The sequence below is a fragment of the Anomaloglossus baeobatrachus genome, unplaced genomic scaffold (assembly GCF_048569485.1).
Source record: "Anomaloglossus baeobatrachus isolate aAnoBae1 unplaced genomic scaffold, aAnoBae1.hap1 Scaffold_67, whole genome shotgun sequence".
Taxonomy (NCBI): Eukaryota; Metazoa; Chordata; class Amphibia; order Anura; family Aromobatidae; genus Anomaloglossus; species Anomaloglossus baeobatrachus.
In genome coordinates, this window is record NW_027445041.1 from 562539 (window position 1) to 571220 (window position 8682).

The 8682-nt window shown below is 48.5% G+C and overlaps 1 pseudogene; it reads right to left on the minus strand.

Moving 5' to 3' along the window:
- Positions 1-3921: 3921 nt before the first annotated feature.
- Positions 3922-4128, minus strand: LOC142286629 (U2 spliceosomal RNA; annotated as a pseudogene).
- Positions 4129-8682: the final 4554 nt, after the last annotated feature.

The following is an 8682-nucleotide window of genomic DNA, read 5'->3' on the forward strand; positions in this document are numbered from 1 at the left end:
GTCAAGACTCTAGTGGAACAGGGTTCTGCTGGGATAGACCCTGCTGCCCCTGCCGAAGCCCAACGTCTGTGGCAAGAATGGACCCGGCTATACCTACACCAGGGGAAGTTGTATCGCGAGCTGATTAATCCAAAGACTCACGAGAAGATCCGCCAGCTGGTGATTCCCCAGGCTAACGTGCCCACCATCCTGCAAGCATACCATGATGGTGCAGTGCACTTCGGGTGGAAGAAGCTAGAGATGTTGTTAAGAGAGCGGTTCTATTGGAGTGGAATGCGGGAATCTGTGGAGGCCTGGTGCCGAGAATGTGGCCCTTGCGCATTGAGAAGGAAGGACGAGGCCAGCCAGAAGGCACCCCTACACCCGATCATTACACACCAACCGCTGGAGCTGGTTGCCCTTGACCATGTAAAGCTCACCCCCAGCCGAAGTGGGTACACCTACGCTCTGACCATCGTAGACCACTACTCGAGGTTCCTGGTGGTTGTCCCAGTTAAGGACTTAACCGGCCACACCGCTGCTAAGGCTTTCCAGGCTTATTTCTGTTGACCGCATTGGTACCCGGAGAGGGTGCTTACCGACCAGGGTCCGGCCTTTGAAGCAGAGGTATTCCAGGAATTCTGCCAGTTGTACGGCTGCAAGAAAATCCGGACCACGCCTTACCACGCCCAAACCAATGGCATTTGTGAAAAGATGAACCACTTGGTCCTGGGCCTCCTCAAGACGTTACCACTGGAAGAGCGGAACCTGTGGCTGGAGAATCTACCTGACCTGGTCGATATGTACAACAACATCCCTTCCAGCTCTACGAAATGCACTCCAGCATACCTGATGAGAGCTCGTCCCGGCCGGCTACCAGTGGATCTGGAAATGGGCTTGGAAGCTTCAGAAGCACTCCTGTCGACAGCTGAATGGGACACTCGGCGGAGGACACAGTACCGACAGGTCCAGGAGTATGTTGAAAAGAACTTGTGCCGGAGTCGGGGACAACAGGAGCAGTGCTTCAACAAGAAGGCGCCTGCCGGTTCCTTCCAACCTGGGGATGTAGTGCTGAAGCGGAAAAGAAGGGCCCACAAGCTGGATGATCAATGGGAAAAAACCCCGTATGTAGTCCAGCCCACAGGATGGGAGAATGGGAAGGCCTACCAGATCAGCCGTGACCAGGGGGGGACTTTGGCCACGGTTTCCCGAGACCACCTGAAGAAGTGCCCACCAGCATTGAGAGTAGCGGATGAGGCTCCAGTTCCCAGTCCAGTGGAGAAGGAAAAAGAGGTAATCCACACCATGATGGGTGATTTTCCAGCAGACTGGCCTACACAGAACGGTGCGGTGATCCTTCCAGTGATACTGTTCCCACAACCCGTGGATGAAGAAATGATGGAAACGGTTAACCGCGAGCCAGTGCCCAGGGATGTACCTGTACCCAGCTCCCCTACGCCTCCGCCTGCCCCACATGATAGCAGGGAGGAGGAACTGACTGTTCCCTCTGCCCCACTGCCTGTCACCACTGACACCGGATCCCGAAGGTCCACTCGCCCCAACCTAGGTAGACCCCCACTTAGGTACAGGGAAACTACTCTTTAAAAGGGGGGGGCTTTATGTGTTGAGTGTACCAGTTTGAAAGTTTTAAATGATAAGTAAAGATGATCAACCAAAGAAGTTTACCTGATTGAACCGTGATTAAACCGGCCGTTGCCGGCAACTGTTGTCCCCGTAGGGACTGTGCAACCATTGCGTAAGGAACTGCTTACGGACAAGCCCGAGAACTTGCAGGGCAACCACAAACTTAGTGCAATGTAAATAAAAATGTTTGTTGGCTTGACACCGTTACCGCCTCCGGAGAGGCTGATTTGGGAGGATGGGCCTGGAGGAAAGGGATGGCCTAGGCCCGCCACTACCGTAACCGGTGGCGATCCTCCGGGGGTTCAGGGGTCCCCTTGGACGTGGGCCCCCTGAAAGAGACAGAACCCGCTCGGGCAACTTGGTGCTGGACTGGGGTCAAGGGGTGCTGCCCGCTTCTTAGGGGCAGCATCAGGGCCAGGTTGTTTGGGTGGGAGAAGAGCGGAAGCTGTACCGTTGTAAAATGTTTATGATGCTTTTACATGTTTTACCGTTTTATTCTTTTTCAGTTGTGAAAATAAAACCGGTGATGGACGGGCAGCCCGCGGACGGTCTGCATTTTACTATAGGGGAATGTGGCGCCCTGGACAAGCCAGGTCGTCACAGGTACTACACCAACACGCTCTACACTCCGGCTAGGCACACCGAAGCTAAACACAAATCCTAGTTGCCTTCCTCCAGGGGCTGATGTCCACACCAGGGGGTGGGCCAGGCGGTTGATCCCACCCACCGAGGAGTTCACAGTCCTGGAGGCGGGAAAAGGAGTCAGATTAGAGATCAGTTTTGGAGTTAGAGAAGTGAAGAGGAGAGGAGACTGACCGTGTCCGTGTGTGTGGCCCGGGCACTCAGCAAGGTTGGCAGACGGTGGTGACCTTCTGCAGGATAGGCTGATTGGAGTGAACCGTACGGACCGGGGATGGGCGGTGGCCCGCCGGTACCAGATCGGGGAGTGAAGAGAAGCCAGCACCATCCGGCAGGGCCTACGGACCCCGACCAGGCTAGGAGTCGCCGTAAAACCGGTCAAATCCGTTAGCGACAGGAACCTCCAGGGTTTCCCAGCAGTCAAGACCCGATTGAAGGCAACAGCTCACACCGTAGAGGGAAGCACAGTCACCGCCAAGGCTACAGTTCCCAGGGCCAGAGCCTGCGGGCAAAAGGGGCTCCCTCAGCATCCATCCAAGCTGGGGAGCGGGTTACCGGTGGGAAGCCCGCTAGATTTTGGGGGAATAAAAGGGGTCCACCACCACATCCCCACAGGTGCACACCCACCCATCAAAGAGAGCTATAAGCCAATACCACCTTCACATTGCCAGTGTACCAAGGACATGTTGAGCAACATGAAGGCGGCTGGGGTTATCCGTGACAGTTGTAGCCTTTGGGCAGCTCTGTTGATCCTGTTAAAAAAGAAGGACGGCACCACTCCCCGTATTGAGGAATCGCTAGCTGCATTGAGAACTGCAAATTATTTTTCTACCCTTGATCTCACTAGTCACTATTGGCAAGTGTCCGTTGCTGAGGCAGACCGGGAGAAGACCGCCTTCGCCACCCCTATGGGTCTCTGCGAGTTCAAAAGCATGCCCTTCGAGCTGTGCAATGCGCCAGGAACCTTCCAGAGGCTGATGGAATGCTGCTTGGGACAAGATTTTAGGGTGTATAAAAAGGGAGATTAGATCCCGTGATCCCAACGTATTGTTACACCTCTATAAATCACTTGTAAGGCTACATCTGGAATATGGGAACCAGTTTTGGGCTCCACATTTTAATAAGGACATTCAGAAGTTAGAGTCAGTTCAAAGGTGGGCAACTAGACTACTACAAGGAATGGAAGGCCTCCCATATGATGACAAGTTGAAAAAGTTATTAAGTGATTATTGGCTGCAATGGGGCTTTCTGGCTGGTGCCAGCCTCTCTTCTTAGCACACAGGAACCACAATCCCTACACCATGCTTCAATGGATTCTCTCATCCCAGCCCAGTAAAACTACATATTTTACACAGTCATAAGCAGCCAAAAGGGATCTATTCTATTCAATTGCAAATGATCTAGATAAGACTGAGAATAAGATACTGCACGGGACATAGCAGAGTTGGTCAAGTTGAGTGGAGATGAGTTTGCTATTTGGCACAGCTTTTTGCATCAATAAAGCAAGTAAAAGGTGTGAAAGATAAAAAAAAGGGTGAAAGTGTGAAAAGTGAATTGGCCAAATTGAGGTGCATATAAAGTTTTTGCTTTCTTTCAATTCACTAATGGGGCTCATTTGAATCAGGTGAATTGAGTTCTGCTTTTGGAAACTGGGTTAAGAAGGGGTGCACCGGTCCTGGAGGTACTGCAATACCAGGTCAATGCGTGGAGTGGACAGAGCAAGATTTTTTCCATCTCCTTGTTCTAAAAATCCATTTAATATATGGTCCCCAGAGAGGGGACGTATCAGATATTAAACTGATAAGAACAGATTTAATTTTTTTTTTTTTCTGTTTATCAGTAGGACTTCAAAATAACAAAGGTGATCGCCTCCCGTTGCCTGGGAACCGTCCAGGCACAAGAGGGCTATGTGTCACCAGAAGGCGCACACACTTCCTCAAGGCCGGCAGACGTGCAATCCCAGGCACCTTCCAGTACCGACCAAGGTAGCGTCCTCCGAAACTACACTTGATCTTAGCCAAAAGGCCGAGAAGCTATAACCCGAATTGGTTACGGCCTTGAGTGGCACCCTGGCCTATACCGGACACATCTTAGGGAGAGGGAGACAAACCCACGCCTACAGAAGACATTTTGTCACCCAAGCCAACCCTTGAAAAGGCTGTTTTGCAGAGCAAAAACAAGAAGAATGGTGCTTTTTGCAGCCGCCGCCCACTGCAATGAATCTGAATAACTCCTCCTTTTGGACACAAGCACCTCCCCTCCCCCTTGCAGTCTTTCCAATTCATGATACAAAAAGACGGACGGACAGGACAGGACAGGACAGGCTGCCTGACTTTCCGTCACTGCCACCCTTTGCCATCCTTGCCCGTAGAAAGCCCTTTCATCATCCCCAAACCCTAATCTTTTCCCTTCCCTTCCCAGATGCGTCTCACTCCCTTTCATTAGGAAGTGAGCGCAGCCTTTTCTTCATTCTGCACATGCGCGACGTTAAACACAAATGCGCAGGCGTGCGTTCCATTACCCTCACTGCATTCCACTCCCATACAGGAAGTGGGCGCAGCTATTACTACGGTCGCACATAAAAGAACCCACGGCCACCACTGCACATAGCTGACTCCACCACAGGACACCCACTTCTACACCAACACAGGTAAGACAGGATCGGCACCTCTATGCTCCCGTTACAATCAGGCTCAGTCACCATGTGATAACGCTCTCAACTCTTTAGTTGCAGGCTCCCCTTGCTTCACCTCCACTGGCTGTGCTGCCATTTCCTCTCCCACCTGGAAGGTATACTTTATTCCACTATTTTCCTGTTTCTCTCTTCCCCCTTTTCCCATAACCTACTTTTATCTGCATTTGTGGGGTATCTATATGCTATTTACATCATAGTTTTATTCATTAATATGGAAGGGAAGAGTGCCCATGAGAGTGTTGAACTGCGGAGAGCAAGAGATTAAGCTGCTCCGATTTGCCACCATTGATAAGCTGTTCTCAGTAGATACACATGCTATCCAAACAGCAGCATCCACCATTGCTTCAGCCCACCCATTCAGTGACAGCTCACCAAGTCAGCCAGAGGAGTGGTGTAAGGAATTACACGTAGGCACTGACTCCACACCTTCACATCACAAGAAGGGGGTCTACAGGCTAGTGCAAGAATACGAGCAAGTCTTCAGCAAACATCCGCTAGACTTTTGAAGAATAAAAGGGGTCAAACACTACATCCCCACAAGTGCACACCCACCCATCAAAGAGAGATATAAGCCAAAACTACCTGCACATTACCAGTGTACCAAGGACATGTTGAGCAACATGAAGGAGGCTGGGGTTATCCGTGACAGTTGTAGCCTCTGGGCAGCTCCGTTGGTCCTGTTAAAGAAGAAGGACAGCACCACTCCCCTGTATTGAGGAATAGCTAGCTGCATTGAGAACTGCAAATTATTTTTCTACCCTTGATCTCACTAGTCGCTATTGGCAAGTGTCCGTTGCTGAGGCAGACCGGGAGAAGACCGCCTTTGCCACCCCGATGGGTCTCTGCGAGTTCAAAAGCATGCCCTTCGAGCTGTGCAATTTGCCAGGAACCTTCCAGAGGCTGATGGAATGCTGCTTGGGACACCGAAACTTTGAAACGGTACTGCTATACCTTTATGATGTTATTGTTTATTCTAAAGCAAACAAGATTTTAGGGTGTATAAAAAGGGAGATTAGATCCGGTGATCCCAACGTATTGTTACCCCTCTATAAATCACTTGTAAGGCCACATCTGGAATATGGGGTAAAGTCCTGAGCAGGTTGATAACCATTGGTTTGAGCATGGTAGGGTGTAGTGCGCATCTTCCTGCATCGGTAAAAGCTGCAGAAGTCCTTGAAGATTTCCGCTTCAAAGGCTGTGCCTTGATCTGTGAGGACTCTCTCTGAGTAGCCATGAGGTCTGCATAAGTGTGCTTGGAAGACCTTCGCTGCAGTATGGGCCATTAGATCTTTGACTTGTACCACAACCATAAATCTCGAGTAGTTGTCTACCATCGTAAGTGCATACGTGAGCTCGCCTCGATATTCTGCAACAAAACTCCCTTTTTCGATTTCAGTTTCAGCAAACACTCCTCTTCCTGTAGAAAATATTTATCATTACCTAAGACAGTCATTCTAATGCATGACAATATTAAGGCAATTTAGTTAAAACTTGTTTTAACTCACCTTTAAGGGGATTGATGTATTTCATGGTCAATCCAGGTTTGTCAGTGATGGCACTGACATAATGTATGGCGTCTTTTTCGGGCGTTATCCTTTGCCTTTTCATTGTGAAAATCCAGTTGCCTATATCAAAGCAAATTCTACTACTTGTAAAGTATGCAGAAAATGAAATGTAGAACATATAACATCAACTGCTTAGGAACGCATCATAGGTTAGTACTTAAAAGGATATTGTCATGTTCTAGTCATAATGCAAGCTGGACATTTTTCATGTTACCCTGTAATCGCCGGCCTGTTCTAATGCTCACAAGCCAAGATATAGGCTCAGCTGCTAAGGCTTCCCTCTGCCTTCTGAATGAAACTTGAATATGTCTGGGTCACTGTGTATATAGCAGGTGCTCAGAAAAAATAAGAGTCAATTCAATAGAAATAGCTCTGGCACACTATAGTGATCAATAACGTAAGAAAAGAACTCTTGGAATGCTGAAAATTCTTTATTTGTGCAAAAGGATAATTCATCCAACGTTTCGACCTTGTTTTTAGGTCTTTATCAAGGATAAAGTTATCTAAGATCATAAAGGGTTACAAAACCATATAAACACGTAATTAGTACATAGTACAACATAACAGTACAATATATTGCTACTTGAGAGTACAATGGGTCAAATGACCATGATGCACATACAAAAAATTTTTCCAAAGCCATAGTGAAAACATTTGTACTGAGGAAAGAAAATTTCCACATGACCTATCTGGAGAAACATTCTGGATCAAACAACCAAAAATAGTCAAGCAGGTAAATACACACCTATATGGATAACAGGATGATATGTGTTCAATTGTATAGCGTCATTGCCATTAAGGTACAAATGGAAAACTTGCAATCCTATATAGTGAAGGAAATGAACACATATCATATCAAAGAACACAGGAACATGGGTGTGAGAAAAACCTCAATGTTTATACTTTGTTCTTTATAATGGTGTGAACATGTATATGTCTCAGTACCTTATGCACTTGAGAATTCTAGTGAGTAGATCATGAAAGCCTATTTCAGAACTGGAATCGGTAAATAATTGTAGGTGGAATCTAAATGAAAAGATGGTACAAGTGTTATCATGACTAGAGATGAGCGAACCGGTCGCGGTTCGGCTCGAGGTTGGTTCGCCGAACGGACCTCCCGTTCGAGTTCGGTTCGTCGAACGTTCGACGAACCGAACTCGAGCCAATAGGAAACAATGGCAGGCAATCACAAACACAGAAAAACACCTAGAAAACACCCTCAAAGGTGTCCTAAAGGTGACAAACAACTCAAACACATTGGAAAGTGACAAGGACATATACTCATGCGAAAACAAAACAGCTGGACAAGGAAAAAGAGGAGGACACACAGATATATGAGTATATGCAAGGAAACATCGATTCCATTAATGTGCAACTTGAGCCCTGCTCATTCTTGGCTTCCAATCTTGATAAATTGCCTGAGCTCGCCACGTACGTCTTGGGGATCTTGTCGTGTCCTGCAGCCAGCGTTCTCTCGGAACCTGTCTTCAGTGCTGCTGTGGGTCTGCTGGCAGATAAGCACACGTGTCTGTCCACTGACAATGTGGACATGGCTCTCAGAGGACTTTTCTTCCCCTGGGTCAGCCAGGGGACGGGAAAGGCACGCGTATTTTTGAGAGTGCTTCATGCAAAGCATCTTTTTCTTTTTCAAAAGGGAGCTCAACCGATGCCAGTCAAGTGGGGTGTGTGTGGCCCAGTGAGTGGAAACGAGGGAGACTGTGGTTGGAGTCCCCTCGCTGTGTCTCTAAAAGAACCAAGATGAACAAGTCATGGCTCTCAGAGGACTTTTCTTCCCCTGGGTCAGCCAGGGGACGGGAAAGGCACGCGTATTTTTGAGAGTGCTTCATGCAAAGCATCTTTTTCTTTTTCAAAAGGGAGCTCAACCGATGCCAGTCAAGTGGGGTGTGTGTGGCCCAGTGAGTGGAAACGAGGGAGACTGTGGTTGGAGTCCCCTCGCTGTGTCTCTAAAAGAACCAAGATGAACAAGTCATGGCTCTCAGAGGACTTTTCTTCCCCTGGGTCAGCCAGGGGACGGGAAAGGCACGCGTATTTTTGAGAGTGCTTCATGCAAAGCATCTTTTTCTTTTTCAAAAGGGAGCTCAACCGATGCCAGTCAAGTGGGGTGTGTGTGGCCCAGTGAGTGGCAACGAGGGAGACTGT